The following is a 16,870-nucleotide window of genomic DNA, read 5'->3' on the forward strand; positions in this document are numbered from 1 at the left end:
TGAATTTGACTGGGCTTGGCCCTGAACAATTGATCTAGGTTTTAAGTTATCACTGCTTTGAGCTGGAGGTTGAGCTTGATGACCTCATGAGGTGAAGCCTAACTTAGTCTATGATTCTCTAACTATCAAAGGCTAATGCCTCCCTCCAGGCAGAGGATATTATAATGTAGGCTGGGATATACTGAGCTGTGAAGAGTGGAAGACAGACCTTTAATGCTTAGGGCATATTTGTGCAGTAGACTGAGCCAGTGACTATGTACAGAGCTAACCAGATTTGAGATTTATAAACAGACCCACAGCCTGTCGTCTTGATCTTGCCTGTGGTTCATGGAATTAAAGTTCTCCAGTCACACTGACTTTGGGAAGCTACTGCAAACCAGGCAAGGGTTTATTTGCAGTGGACTTCCCTGGGAAGATCATTTCCATGGCGCATTTACTACCATGACTTCATGTCCCCAAGAAAAGGGCAGGTAGCCTGGGATAAGAGGCCAGTGCAGGCTTTCTAGCTTACCAGGGAGTCTCATGACATTGAAGCTCTTTTCAGTGGCTCCCACTGTTTGAGTATCTTTGAAGCCCTTAGCAAAAGCTAATGCTAAAGTCCCAAATAAAACTTTGAGCTCGTTTTCAAACCAGAAGCTGTATGTGAAGGGTGACACTCATATACCTTGTTGACTCCAGGACAGCCTGCTACATGTCTGGCACAGTACCCAAATGCCCAATTTCTCTGTGATTGCTGCTGTGGGTCAGTAATTATCCTGAAAAGTGCAAGAGGTGAGACCTTGTACCGCTAGCTGTGCAGGAGGCATGCAGCATGCTGTGCTTCTACATGTGGAGTGTGCAGGTTGACAAAATACATTCCTGAAATATGTGTTTCATACTCCTGTATGTACACAGTTACTGTGTAATCTCTGAACCTCCCTTCTCCAGTGCATTCTTTGATTTTCTATATAAAGGCATAAAATGCACCATGAGGTAAAAGTCCAGAGAGACACTGACTATGTATTTTTCAGGCTGGTGTAATTTCTGCTATTGTCTGTAGAGGGTTGTTATCAGGATTTAGCTGAAGGATTCTAGTTTCTTCTTCCTCACAGAGCAAGACTTCTATGAGGAGTATTCTGATAGATGTTTGAGGTCTTGCTCATGTGGAAATCAATAGCAGAGTTTTCATTGACTTCAATAGAAGTCCAACTGAGCGCCAACAAGTAGGAATGTTTTGCTTTATGATACTCTGAATGGAGACCAGGGATCAGAAACCAGCCTTTAGTATATGTTTTGTGTAGTATAAAATGCTTCCAAAGAATGTGCAATCTTAAACAAACACATTGCCTCGTAAAGAGGGCTAACTGCTCAGGTTTAATGTGTAGGAGCATTGCCTGCCATAATGGGAAAGTTGATGATAGCATCTCCTCCATTGCGTTTCTCAGCCATTTAAACCTGCTATTTCACCTAAACAATTGAAAAATCTCTTAATACTAGACTGAGGGGAATACTCAGCTCTGAACCTGAATAAAGTGGATAGCAGTGGTTGAAAGGGCAGAATAGAGGCAAGAGTAAATAGTTATGTTGAGACCTTTCAGTCTTTATTATTGCTTTTAATTTGCCTTCTGACCTGTACCAGTGATGAAAATCTAAGGCAGCTGAAGTGGCTTGAAGTAACCTGTCAAAGGGCTTCTCCATAAAACTGGTATTAGGGTGGGTGATTTTGCCTTCATTCTGGGTTTAATTAATTTATTGCTTGGGGGGGCGTGGGGGGTGGTTTGTTTATTTATTTGACACTCGGCCTAACTGGTTCAAATAGCAAAGCAGATGCATCTATTACTACTTTGAAAGAAATATGGTGAATTGTTGTATTTGCTCATTAATAAAAAATACATTTAACCATGGCCATGCCATATTTTTTGTCAGTATCCTCAACTAAGTGATTAAGAGGCTTTTTATGGCACCCTTTATCACATTGAGAAGAGTTATGGACTCTTGTCTTCTGGATGCTAGAAAACTTCAGTAGATGTGATGAGAAGTGGGCAGGCAGGATCAATGGGCCGAGACCAACTGTATGAGTTTCAACAAGGCTGAGTGCCAGGTCCTGCACTTCAATCACAACCACCCCATGCAGCGCTACAGGCTTGGGGAAGAGTGGCTGGAAAGCTGCCTGGCAGAATAGGACCTGGGGGTGCCGGTTGACAGCCCCCTGAACATGAGCCAGCAGTGTGCCCAGGTGGCCAAAGCAGCCAACAGCATCCTGGCCGGTATCAGGAATCGTGGGGACAGCAGCAGGAGGGAAGTGATCATGCCTCTGTCCTCAGCTCTGGTGAGGCCACACCTCAAATGCTGTGTTCAGTTTTGGGCCCCTCAGTACAAGAAGGAATTTGAGCTGCTGGAGCGTGTCCAGAGAAGGGCAATGACACTGGTACAGGGTCTGGAGCACCAACGACACTGGTATAGGGTCTGGAACACAAGTCTTATGAGGAGTGGCTGAAGGAACTGAGTTTGTTTACTTGGCAGAAGAGGGGGCTGACGGGAGACCTTATTGTTCTCTACAGCTGCTTCAAAGGAGGTTGTTGTGAGGTGTCGTGTGGTGTCATTACTCCCAAGTAATGAGCAATATGACAAGAGGAAGTGGCATCAAGTTGCGCCAGGGGAGGTTTAGATAGAATATTAGGAAAAATTTCTTCACCAAGAGGCTTGTCAAACACTGGAACAGGCTACCCAGGGAAGTGGTGGAGTCACCACCCCTGAAGGTATTTAAAAGGCATGTAGATATAATGCTTAGGGACATGCTTTAGTGGTCGACTTGGCAGTACTAGGTTGATGGTGGGACCTCATGATCTTAAAGGACTTTTTCAACCTAAATGATTCAATGATTCTAAGTTTAGTAGGTGTGCCAAAACAGTAATGTCTATTTCATGATTTATAACAACATCTCTATTGAATTAGCTTCATAGAGATATTTTTTAGCAGTTGTTGCAGACTGTTCTCATTAATGTATTTTAACTGCTATAATAACCTTTTTCTTTTTTTCTGATGTCCCTTATTGCACAGCTTGGATTTCTAGACAGCAAGCTTTCTTGAAGCTGAAAATTGCTGTACAAGTAGTATGGATGTGGCTAAAATGTAGAAAGGTGAAGTGAGATGAGAAACAAATCAGGTTGAAAAGGGTAAATTAGAAGAAAGCAATACTGACAAGAAATTTGAAAAAATTAAATAAATGATGGTTTTGACAGCTATGTAAATTTTAAAACTTCTGCACTCCTGGTGTAGCCTAGGTACTGTGGTGGTCTCTAGTCAAACTCTGGGGTGCCACACTGATAAGCAGAATTGCCAGCACAGGCCTCTACAAGAGACCAGAATAACTTACAGGAGTCCAGAGTGGAAGAAGAAGAAATTGTATTCTGTAAAGGATTTTAATCACCACACGATCCATGCATTTTCTGCAAAGTCAGGCTAGTCCTACGCCATTATCTGTGACCCCAGATGAATTAAGCTTGTGTTCCAGTTAAGTAGGAAATTTCAACATCTCTCTTCACCGTAAAAAATTATGTGATTATGCTTACCTGTATGGTCATGCAGGTACAAAAATTTCTACGTGGTATGTTTCTTAATTAGAATTTAATCATAAAAAAAATCAATCAAACAAGCAGCATGCAAAAGGTGATAACAAAACGAGGTATGGCTGTGGTCACGTTTGCATTTTTCCATCGTAAAATGCATTTTGTCTGCCCACTTACCAAAGCTAATGTGAAGGGTGAATGCAGTGCCCCAGCTTCCTCAGCCCCATCAATGTTTCTGGTGGCACTTCTCTGTTGACTGTGAGAGCCCAGGTGCCTGCAGTGTAAGGACCACAGTCTGCAAAGAGGCATGTGGTGTCCCGAGCAGTATGGTTTCCTTTCCAAATTTGTAATTCTTCCATTTCTGTGGGCACTGAATATATCTGTTCTGGCTGTGACTGATGCAGCAAGAGATTCAATACTTCACAATTGCCATTCTTCTCATCATCCTTTCCATTCCTGCACATCACTGAGAATAATGGAGTTTTGCAGGTTATTTTTCACAGAATCACAGAATCACAAGATTGGAAAAGACCTTACCCATCCTCTACTAACCCATATCCCTGAGCACCTCATCTACCCGTCTTTTAAACACATCCAGGTTCGGTGACTCAGCCACCCCCCTGGGCAGCCTGTTCCAGTGCCCCTTTTGGGGAAGAACTTTTTCCTAATGTCTAATCTGAACCTGCCCTGGTGCAGCTTGAGGCCATTCCCCCTCATCCTGTCACCTGTCACTTGGGTGAAGAGATCAACACCCACCTCTCTACAACCTCCTTTAATATCTGTCATAGGTCTACTGTTCCTTTTGAGCAGAGATTATTGGCATTTGTTTGTATACAACAAAGCTGTTGCATGCTGTAGAAATGCTTTGTAATCCAGAAGGACCACAGATTTGTTTTAAGCCACTTTATGCATATTTCTTCCACTCAACTGTCAGATTTTTCAGTGGCAAAATGCACTGTCAGATGTGAACCACTTTTGAATCTCACTTTGCTATAGTTGCTGGAGTACTTGCTTTGCACTCCCTATCACAAACAATGATTCTCATTCTTGGTTGGAAATAGCCTGAAATAGAAACAAGCAAAATAAATGAAGTATTGTTATTAATTGTGGCCTTCTGTGTAATAAAAGCATCGCTGAGGCTCATGTGGGATGTAGCGTAGCTGCACTGTACCAGTGTAATAACTGAGGATGGGGAGGGAGATCACTAATGGAAGGTAAACCAGAGTTTCAGTGTTAGGCTGTGTCATGAAAAATAGAGATCTGTTTCTGAGTCTGATACCATCTGACTAAACTCTTGACCTGTCTCAACTTCCATTTAACAGTAAGGCATATTTCATGCCAGAGTCATGTCATTATATGTGTGTGTGTGTGTGTGTGTGTGTGTGTGTATGTGAGCCATTTTCAGAGGTCTTCGGTCCTTATGATTTTTAAACTTAGCCTTTAGCTGTTATGTACTTTCATTAGTAAATTTTTATCAGTTTTACAAATGATACTAAGGTGCATAGTTTGCAGTTATGTAAGAAGGAGTTGTTTAATTATAATGTCTATTCAGGAAACATTAATTCCCTTCACAAGAAAATATAATAAATACATAGTAGAAGAAATTTCAAGATGTGGACTAAGTGATGATGAATTGGAAGTCCTTTTTAAATTCAATTGATATTAGATTGGTTGCTGGAGAGTGAAAGTTGTGTTGGCTTTCATAAAGGCCATTATACCAAAAAACAGCCAAAGCAAAAATGCAGTGCAGGATGCTAAATGGTGAGGCTAACTTTGATTTTTAACTTGGTCTTTGCGACTTTTCAGTTGTGTTTTGCTCTGTTCTATTTTTTACCATCCTCTGGCATATCAGGAGCTGGTTGCAGCAAGTAATGGGATGTTGGGCAAGTGTTCCACTGACTCTCATGTGTGTTGTGTTATGCAAGTCATACAGTTTAGGGCCAGAAAATAATTTTCTCCTTGCTCAGCTTGTTAGGGATTCCTGGGATTCTCTTCTCCTGTGTGGAGTTTGCCATTGTCTGAGCATGTCACCTAACCATGGACTTCACTTGTGAAATTTACTGCTTTCATCCTTCATGCTGCTTTCATACAAAATTTTAATGGATTTGGGGGGGGTTGTTTTAAAAAACATAAGACAGAAGATGGCATTAATAAACATGTTCTGGCTTGTGTTATATAGGTAGGTTGGAAGTGGATGCCCTATTTAGGCCAGAATTTACGAAATTCTTAATTTTAGAGGAAAATTTTTCCCTTGGTTTAAGAGAGGCGATGAATCACTGATGAAATTTTCACTTTCTCTATGCCAACTGTTTGCCACAAGATGAACTTTAATGTAAAAGAAACCTGGGCGATTTGTACTAATCTCCTCACCTCACTACACCTTCTCTAACTGTCCTTGAGAGACAGTTAGCCATTGTTGGGGTTTTTTTCTGAGAAAAAAATGTTTGATAAGTCAACAGTAGGGAAGAAGATGGTCTGTTGACACTCTATGAAAATGTGAGTGAGGAGAGGGCATTTTGAATTCTGCCATCAGATATAAAAGTTTGACTTCTAAATGTGAAGGCCTTAAAATCCAAAGTTATTCTAATTCCCAGATAATGACTCTAGTGGTACATCAAAAGACAAAAAATCTCTCCTCCCCTCTCCTGTCGTGGATAATGAAGTGACTGTTCCTTTTTTTTAAATTTCTGCCCCAAGATAAATTTGGCTTAGAGAACAAACTAGAAAATTTATTATTTACTGCCAACAATTCTTGTTGGTTTTCTTAGCTTTCTGTTGTGACTTGACTAATGCAAACCAGAATCGTTTGTACCACTGAGAGCAGAGCTGAACAGCTAAGGCGAGATTTGAGCAGCTTTGAAGAAGTGAGTTGCCAGAAGAAATCCTGCCAGATCTGCCTTTGTGGACTTGAAACTGTCTATAAGGTTTCTTTCTGGAAGTAAAAACTACTTTTATGTTTTGGGGGTTCTCTTTAATATGTGTTTGCTAATATTGATGTGGATTGCATTCACAAACTGTGAAGAGGCCTGGGAAAGGACCAAAAAGGTTGGAGTCATTCCGCAGACATGTAGAGATATCACAGGAAGAAGTAGCACAGCACATGAATGTCTTGTGTGGTTTTGCATAACGCCGCTAGAGAGGAAAGAATGCTCCTTAGAAACTGAAAGAGGGGGAAAATGTCTTTATCATAAGCTGAGCTGATGAAGAAAAAGTGCAGCACAGCTGACAGAAGACACAGTCTTGGCAAGAGATAATTGTTCTCTGTTCAGACAAAAGAGTTAGCAAGACTTTGGCTGTAAAGGCATTTGATGGCATCCAGTGTTACTACAGGGAAGAGATTTACAGCAGTTTCTTCATGCTTGAGAGAATTCTGGGAAGGGGAAGCTGGGAGAGCTAGTAGCTGGGGCATCACTGCTGGTGCTCTTGCATCAGCTGTGGCTTGCTAAGGCAAGAAATGGCAGGGAGCATCAGTGTCCAACACTGACAGGCTTCTCACTCATCCAGTGATAACTGAGCTGTCAGGTCTGCAACTACTGAGAACTACACCTTCGGCAGGGATGTGTACATTGCAGGTCTCAAATATTTAAGACCACAAGAAGAAACTTGAGGCAATTTTATTTTGGGAGTTTTATGTATTTCCACATGAAAGAATCCTGGTTTTCTCACCAAGGAAGCCTTACTGCCACTCTGTTGGCACCAGGAGTCTTTTGTGTGCCAGTTAGTGTGGCCTGTGTCTGCCTTTCCTCTTCTGTCCTTTTTTATGTGTCTAGTCCCTAGATGAAGAAGAGATTAGTTACAAGTATTGACCTACTAGTTACATTTCCATCTTGTAGTTCAGGAATGACTTCTGAAGTTCTTGGAACCTGCAATATATAAGATCACAGTATGCTCTTTGCTTTTTGGTGTGATTTACAGAGCTCCACCGAACTGCTGGTTAAATCATTTGGGGGGGGGGGGGGGTGTAAGAAAAAAAAACTCAAAAAAGCCCAACCAACAACAACAACAAAAAAAAAAACAAAACAAAAAAAACCCCACACACAACATCAAAAAACCCCAAAATCCAACAAATCCAAACTCACCAAACATGGGGAAGAAATAGAAAGAACAGCATTTACCCCAGGAATATGACCACTGCTGAAAGTGTTAGTATACTCAAGTTGTCTTACGTTGCGGGTCACAGTGTTGACTTTACTAAAGCCAGCAGAAGTGACAAAGAGACAGGGAATTTAAAAGAACTATTGTTCTGCATCTTGAGGAGCAGCAAAGTACACGCCTGCACTGGACCTACTGCTGGTCATTTCCAAATGCAGGCTTTAAGGCAGGAGTATAATCATTAGCTGCACATGCTTGTCTGCTCTCCCTGATTTGTAACATAAGAATGTGGATTTCCCCATCGAGCTGGGGTAGCTGTAAAACAGTTGTTAATGAGCTAATAAGAGTAGAGTTTGCCTTTGTGTTGTTCAATTTCTTCAAGAGAGACTGATGATCTAACAAGAATGATAAGATCCTGGGCCAGCTCTCTCCCTGCCACTGACATCAGGAGAGGTGTACAGTAGTATATAGACAGGAAAGCAAGATGGAAGAACATTTAATAGTCTGCAGTGATAAATCTGTTTTCATATCTACTCTATTTCTTTAGTTCATAGTAAACCATTGTGTTCCTTACCGTAGTACAACAAATATCTGGAGCAATTAGTGGGGTTTTTTTTTAATTACATTGTATGTGAATCTAGGTATTCCTGACTTAAATTGTGAAGCCTCAACCCTATTTAGATCATCCATTGAAAAAGGTTTTACTGGTATGAACACCAACTGTAGAGTCTATTTTCTTGCAGTTCTGTGTACCTCACTGCACATGGGGTAATACAAGAAAGATATTTTTCTGCCTGCACTGGTTTTGTGTGGCAAGGTTTTGGTAGCAGGGGGGGCTACAGAGGTGGCTTCTGTGAGAAGATGCCAGAAGCTTCCCCCATGTCTGATAGAGCCAATACTAGTCAGTTCCAAGACAGACCCATCATTGGACAAAGCCAAGCCTATCAGTGACTGTGGTAGCACCTGTGGGATAAAACGAAGGGGAAAACAAGCCACACAATTGCAGCCAGAGGAGTGAGAATTTGTAAGAGGAACAGCTATGCACAGACACCAAAGTCAGTGAAGGAGAGAGACAACATGCTCCAGGCACTGGAGCAGAGGTTTCCATGCAGCAGCCGGTGGAGAAGACCATGGTGAGGTAGGCTGTCCCCCTGCAGCCTATAGAGGAGGATGGTGGATTGGATATGCACCCGTAGTCCATGGAGGATCCTACTCTGGAGCAGGTAGATGCCTGAAGAGTCTGTGGCCCCATGGGAAGCCCATGCTGGAGTAGGCTTCTGGCAGGACCTGTGGCTCCATGAAGAGAGCATGCTGGAGCATGTTTTCTGGAAGGACTTATAACCCCTTTGGGGACCCTTGCTGGAGTAGTCTTGTCTTGAAAGTACGCACCCTGTGGAAGGGGCCCACACTGGGACAGTTTGTGACAAACTGCAGCCTGTGGGATGGACACACATTGGAGAAGTTCATGGAGGACTGTCTCCCATGAGAGGGACCCCATGCTGGACCAGACGAAGAGTAGGAGGAGTCCTCCTCCTGAAGAGGAAGGAGCAGCAGAGACAGTGTGTGATGATCTGACCACAACCCCATTCCCAGGAGTGAAATTGGGAGTGAAGTCAAGCCATGCAAGAAGGGATGGGTGGGGGAAAGGTATTTCAAAATTATTGTTTATTTCTCATTACTCTGCTCTGATGTGATGGGTAATGAATTCAATTCATTTTCCCAAGTTGAGTCATTCTTGCCTGTGATGGTAACTGATGAGGGAATCTCTCCCTGTCCTTATCTCAACCCATGAGCCTTGTGTTAGATTTTTCTCTTCCCTGTTGAGCCAAGAGGGGAGTTAGAGAGCAGCTTTTGTGGGTACCAGGCCTCCAGCTGGGGGTCAACCCACCATGTTGCCTTATATCAGATGGTTGCTGTGAAACTAACTTTTGACCTACTGATGAATCAGAACCTCTATAGAGTAATTACCTGTGCTTGTTCACTTTCAGATTTGCAACAAGAGGTTGCATTTCACTGCAAGGATCTCATCTGTGTGGACACTCTTATCAGTGCTCCCTCTGAAGTCAATGGAGCCATGAAGAGAAGCTAATGTAATGGCCAGGGACCCAGATGAGGACTTGGAAGACTTGAGTTCCCTTCCTCAGCTATGAAATTTACTTGAGTTTGTTTCAATTACATAGACTCTAATCTTCAGGGGAGCAAGGAGTTAATTAATTAAATGCTTTTCCAGATCTGTATTTAATCTCTGTGTAGGATTTATATTATGTTGCTGTCAACACCTACATCTGAGATTCTCATCACAATCAGTGGAACAGACAATGCTTCACCACTTTGATCCCTCTGACCTTGTTTGGAAGTTTAGGATGAAATGAGTTACAGCCAGCAATACCAGTTTCTCTCATTGTCTTTAAGGGAGCTTAAATATGAGCTTAGTGTGGTATAGGACATTACTTTTGCATAACTTTCCTGATAATGAACCCCTTGGGACTAGAAATCTGAGCTGGCAGATTAGTTAAGGTGGAAGCAGTGTTTTCTACCTTCCCTGCGATCTGCAGCTTGTGTTGGGCAGGGCAGGTTCTGCATTTCTCATGGTTGAAAGAAGCCAGTAAAGCAAAACGAGGAGTGTGCTGGAAGACCCCTGAGGAGTATGAAGACTCAGCTTGAGGTTTTCTGTTTGGGAAACCTTTATCTGTGTGTTCATTTATGAGTGATTTCTGATTTGCAACATGTATTTCATGGTTCAAATCCAAGCTTACTCAGGTAGATGTTGCTCTCTCTGAGAGGGAAACAGTCTGACAGCAGATGAAAACAGTCTGACAGCAGACAAACTGTCTTGCAAAGGCAAAAAAGTTTCCATCTCCAGGGTGAAAATTTCCCAGTCAAAAAGTTGTCTTATGTAAGGAGTGTGTAGCTGACTTCAGATGTCTGTGATCGTTTCCATTTTCAAAAGTGGATTAGGAAGAAAGAAAGCTCGGTTGGTTCTTTTGCATCAAAAGAAGCAGTTGGTGGGACTGTGGTTAATTTATTAGGAAAGACATGCTCAGCTGAGCATATATTTGCTAATGACCGTAGATGGAATTAAAACAATTGAAGAATCAGCATTTGGAAATGAGCAAGCAGGTGAGGCACTCTTGTGCAGCTCTCTGAAAGTACAGCCAAGCACATGCAATGTATTTGGGAGGCAAGCTTGAATTAATGGATGGGCTCTACCCTTCTCTTTACTGCAGGTGCAGAATTTGTTCCCGGTTCTGCCTGAGCGCTGTGGAATCTGTCACTTTCAATAAATAAAGTGAGAGCAGTTGTTGTAGCTTACATCAAGAGACAATGGGTATAAGACCAAACTCTTCAATGAAATCTGTAGGAATATTAACAGCAGTCAAGAGTAATGAAGTTCTTATCCTCTGGTTCCTGGACCCATCCAGGATCCCCTACACACGAATAAAGGATTTCTTGGAGGAGAAGTGCTTTCTGTCTGGTACACCTTTCTCCCTAGATTATTTTCTGTGTCAGATATAGTTAGGATCTGAAAGAAGTGTCATTTTCACTACAAAGTTGTCATTGTCATTGCCAACAGAGAGAGAACCAATAAAGTCCTGTGGGACCATAGATTTCAAAGGAGAACAGAATTGAGGGCTTTTAGACTCGGGTGCAGACCTTTCAAAGACTTTTGATAACTTGATTAATTAGGTTAGAGTTCTTGTTATCCTTGGAATACTCTTTTAAATTGGGGAGAAAAGAAAAAGCAAAAATCATGTGCAGTTGTATTCTTAAAACCTGTATAAGAAATACTCAAGAATTATCTCTGGACAGTTCCAGCTTAAAGAAAAAAAAATTAAAGGAAATGGAATATAAGATTACACATAAATTGATTCCATAAAATTTTAAACAATGTAATATATTGCTAAGTAATTTTTACCACATCTTTATAGACTAACAAGGAAATAAAATATTACCTTGTGGAGACTAATTTCCATAACTGACACGTGAACAATTTCCTTACCAACATGCACCTGGAAAGTGAACCTGGACAGGGTAGTGAAGTTAATGTAGTTATATGAAAACCTAGTGATTAGGGAACAGATCAGCATTTCATCGTTTATGGAAGAAGGTCTGGCTGGTGTTAGGGGTGTGCATTTCAGCTGCCCCTCAGCAGATCTCAGGGTCCCATTTTAGTGAGCACTGGCTACTGTGGCAAGGATTACCTTATTTCATTTATTACATTTTTAATTTCCTAGCTAACTGGATCCAGCTGTTTCAGCCCTCCGTGCAACACAGAGATTTTATGCTAAATCCAAAGGGACTAAATTAAAGCAAAAGGAAATTTGCATATTGTGTAAAACTCTACTTGTTCAGCAGATCCAGATTATATGGTGCTAATCACAAACACTAGATAGAGTAAATCCTCTTGAAGTCACCCTGGGGTTAAGTCAAATGCTTTTCGCTCTTTGACACATACCCATGAAATATATAATCAAGTCTGTTTGACGTCCTCTCCTAATTACGTGTGTGTATTTTAAGCAGATGCTTTTCCAGCTGATCTGCGCCTTTTGAGATCTTTTCTTCATTATTAATCAGAAAATCATGCTGCATGTTAATGGCAAGTGCCAATTATGAGAAATTAATATTACTTTCTGTGCTTAGAAGCTATGCTTTTGCAAATAAGATTGCCAAATAACATATAGATGTAAAGAACATGTAAAAACCTCTGAATGTTATCCATCAGCATAATTATTCTACCATGGACTGTGCTATTTCAGCCTAAAACTAAAAAGTGTTCTTCCCCATACTGATGTTTTAGTTTGCAGAGAAATATTAAGTAAAGAAAGTTCTCTGTTGGAAATAGGAATGGACAGCATGTTTTCACAACAGCTAGAATTTAAATGATAAAAATATTTTTCCCCAAGACATTTCTAACTTCTGTCGGGAATATTAATGCAGTAGCTTAGCCTTTTGTGAATTCTTCTGACTGAGAGAGATAATATCAGGAGACTAAATTAATATTTCATTAAATTGGGAGTCACTGAGTTTTAAGTAAATGCCATTTTTAGCGTGACTGTGTAAGAAAAGTCTTCAGAAATTGCTAGTGACCTAGTTGGTTCTACCCCTGCTCTCCAGCTGAAGGATGCAAACTGCCACTTGCGTTCTGCTGAAGTTTCAACGGGAGTGTGTCCCCTTCAGTGTGTTTAGCAGAGACATCTACTGGCAAAACGTTAGGTAGCATTCTCTTCCTCGGGTTCTACAGAGCCACCTCTTAAATGCATTAAGGTGTAATGGCACCTTCTTACCCCTGCTAGAAGAGGAATTAGTACTTTGAAGCTTTTAGATGTACTGAGGCATCGAACGTATCCTTGGGGAAGAAGCACTAGGTAGGATATCATCAGGCACAAAATGATTAAAGGCAAAATTAATTTTATCCCATTGTCTCACTAAGGTAGCTTCCTGTTGAACTACTACTCTACTTTTCGTGGAGATGTGTATGTGAGAGAAGAAGAGAATAAAGGAGTTTATGATCCATTGTAGATGAACAGGACTAATTACAAAGAGAGTAATAATCTCGGCTACTCTCCACTGATTTTGATTCAGTCAATATAGAATGGAAAGAAAGAAATTACAGGGATAATCAGGAGAGCTGGTCTGCCCACAGTGACTGGTTTCGTGTCTAATGGTTGCCTCCGTACCCGCAGTTTATATTTGCAATAAACACCTGCCTCAGCTGTCACCCGAGCCGAGTTTCTGATGGGTCTCCATACAGCCGGTCTAGACGTGGCTTCAGCGCCTGTGCGCTGGCTGCTCTACTTGTAGTTTGAACGCTTAGAGGCAGTCAGCAGTGGAATGAGCAAATGCCTGGTGCTCACAGAGATGGAGATACCAGCAAGTCTTCTTTGGCCTCAGGCTCTGGTGGAGACCCCAAGATTCCCCCCAGCAGCCCTGCCTCTTATCCAGTCGAGCCTCGACACACTCCCTGCCGTCACCCATGTGCCTTGGGGTGGGTGTAGCCTTGAGGCAGTGAAAAAGCAGAACTGGAAGGACACAGATGATTACATCCTCCCAACAAAAAGTCAAGTCATTCAGTATTTAAAAACCAGCCATTGCATATTCAGGTAACCTGTGGATTCAAGACACAAAGAAACATCTCATCCACCTAGTTGCACTGGGCATATTTTCTCACAATTGCTACTACTAAAATATATTCTAAAAAGCCCCTCTTTTTTAATGCTTATTTTTCAGGGGAAAGTTGAATATTTTTAATTTTATTTTTATAAAAGGCCTGTTATAGCAATGAAGTTTTTCAGACTAAGTTTATTCAAGTAAAAATGTCACTTGTCTCTGAAGTAAATGCTCACTGAAATAATTTTGATAGTTCACGTGTTCCTAAAAGTATTAATTTTGTTTTACTCTAGGTTTGTATGCATTTGTAATGGCCATTTCAGGTCTGTTCCTCTTTCAGGTCTATGTGTGCACCTCAGCCAAACTCCAGATTCAAGATCCACGCATCCGCTCACTGATATCATATCCCCTATTACACCATTTTCATCTACATCTTAATTTTCATGAAAAGAAAACTTCACTGGGCAAAAGATCTCTACTTGTGTGCTGCTTTAATTGCAAATGTTGCAGTTCTATAGCAGCTGGAAAAATACTTTTATAGGTTTTCCCTTTGCCTCTCCTTTCCTCTCCCCTCCTTCCTCCTTTCTTTTGCCTAGAGAGCTTTCATGTGTTTTCTTAAAGCGTTTTACAAGCTGTGCTCTACTATGTGGAATTTAATACAAATGTTTGAAATTGGTTGGTTGAAGTTGGCTGTTGCTTATTGTCTATTAGCATGAGTGTGTTGTCTCAACTTGATGCTAAAATTTCCATTGTATTACAGCTTTGACCAAGAATTGCTACTTTTGGTATTTTATTCACATTATTAATTGAAACCCCAGGACACTAAAATTTCTGCCTAGTTTCTCCTTTAAAACACAAACTTCCAACTCAGCTTGAACTTTGGCTATCTTCCTACTGAATGCTTCATAAGATTTTAAGGCAGTCATAAAAATCAATTTATTTTTAAGTATTAGGCTAATGTCAACGATATTCTCACAAGTATCAACAAAAAATGGTGCTGAGCAAGAAAAAAATCTGCCATAAGACAGTATTTGAATAAAAGACACATTTAGCTGTAGAAATTGAAGGGACAGAGATGTAAAAAAAAGCTTCTTACATATAGTCTTAAAAAATAAGGACTGAAAGAGCAGATTTCTAATTTCAATTAATTTTATCATTAACAGCACAAATCACAGGGATTTAGAGAGGCAAGATAACCAACACAAATTTTCTCAGCTTAACTACGTTAGTCAGAAGACTTTCATTTTTTACAGAGAGTGAAGTTGGCAGAAGGTCTGCTCAGTTACAGGTAGTTACATCATAAAGCAAACTAAGTTGAGCTATTGTTAGAAGACCTGGTGTAAAACTTCTTTATGCTGGAAGGATTTTGATATCGTGACCACGCCAGCAAAACTTTTCAGGGTTAAAAAGCTGTTCTCTCCTGAGCATCTAGCACCACGATTCTGCATTTCAGGCATGATGTTCCAAGTCAGTGTAAAATAAGGTGAAGATGCTACACTTTTGACACAGCAGCATACTACACCCCTTTTTAGTGACCTAAATAATTACAGCACTGTGCAAAGCAACAAATATTCAGTCCTCACTATGACAGTTTATACCGTAAACTGTCATAGTATATTGATGTTAGTGGAGATATGACAATTGACACCACCTGCCCCTAAATCTTTGGCAGAGATCATGGAGAGGCTGTTTGAAAAGCTGCCATTTATAGGTGGGTTGGAGAAAAGCCTTCAGGGTACTGACCCCTAACTATTGAGCTAGTTTTGCTCCTTGGGCATTGCTCAGAGTTCACGCCATAAAAGTACTTCATCCTAGAAATTGAAGGGCAGAGCTGGAGATCAGAGTTATTGAGCTGGTTTTATTTATAAAAATAAATTTTCATAAATTTTGGCAACACTGTAGAGTGATATGATTTTCTTGCCGTACTGTATAGAGATAATTTAGAGCAAATTGATTCTAGATGAGTGAGCAGATGACAGGGTAGGTTGGATGCTCACAGTTATGTTGTGTTTGAGCCTGTTTTGGGACAGAGGAGGATGTGTGTTTTGAAATGTTTCTTTTTCAATGCGAATCCCATAATCACAACAATAGTTTATTTTCCTTCTTGTGACTGTATTTTAAGCAGTGAAACTCAGCTTCTAACTAGCAAAAAGCCTGGGCCCAAGTGTGAGTGATTTGTTTTCTTAAAGTATAGCAAAAATTATGTTATATGGGTAGTTGAAAGCAACAGGCCAGTGCCTTTTGAGAAAAAAACAGGTGCTTTCAGGCATCTGTTTTTAATTTTTTACATTTGTATTTCCCTTTTTCATATTAATGTCAGTCTTGTTTTTTGGAAACCAAGATCATCTCTTTTCAGGGAGGTGTTTTCAACTAATTTTTCAACCTGATTTAATTTAGTACAAGTATCATTGGATTTTTTTGTTTTCATTTCTTCTGTGCTATCTTTATTGATTTTGTATGAGACTATCATTTATATTTTTTTTGAGATAAATAGGATGATCTTCTAGAGGGACATGAAACTCAGCTAGATTTCACGTACGCTCTGGTTCCCAAGATCTGCTAATTCATCACCATCGCTGCTGATTAAGTGATTAAGAGATTTCTGTTTCCAGATATGCACTCCAAATCTTGGACAGAGTTGATACCTAGAGGCTGAGCAGTCAGTGTACCTACTTCTGAGCTCTGGGAGTTGGCAGCCCTACCTACTAACATAAGTTTCATCTGCCTTTGCCCCCATAAATAAAAATCATGAAATACTGTGTCTGAATGCTTTGATTCACAATCCTTGTTTGGATTATGGGCGGCAGCTATAGCCACCTCTGGTTTATTGCTTCTTCCACAGCTACTGTGTCGTGTAGGCTGGCAGAAGCTGCTAAGCAGAGGGTTGAATTTCATATCATTATCTTCTAAAAAACATGAGTCAGGTCCAAGCCCCCAGACATAAATGGCATATAATGTTATATTAAGAACATGTGAGTAGAGAGCAGGAGCTGCATAGACTATCTTGGAGAATAATGTGGAAAATACTCCAGAACCACCCTATAAATAAGCCTTTTCTTTCAATCCAAACTGTGGAACGCAGTCCTGATTACCTCATCGCACAAGCGTATCCACAGAATTGG

At 40.8% G+C, this 16,870-nt stretch overlaps 1 protein-coding gene across 1 annotated transcript in view; it reads left to right on the top strand.

Moving 5' to 3' along the window:
• Positions 1-16,870, top strand: part of MOCOS (molybdenum cofactor sulfurase) — a gene marked incomplete at its 5' end in the record, with an annotated part of 232,679 nt that overhangs the window by 124,565 nt on the left and 91,244 nt on the right. The gene's annotated exons all lie outside the window — the stretch shown is intronic.

The sequence above is a fragment of the Gallinula chloropus genome, assembly GCF_964237585.1.
Source record: "Gallinula chloropus genome assembly, chromosome: 2".
Classification (NCBI taxonomy): Eukaryota; Metazoa; Chordata; class Aves; order Gruiformes; family Rallidae; genus Gallinula; species Gallinula chloropus.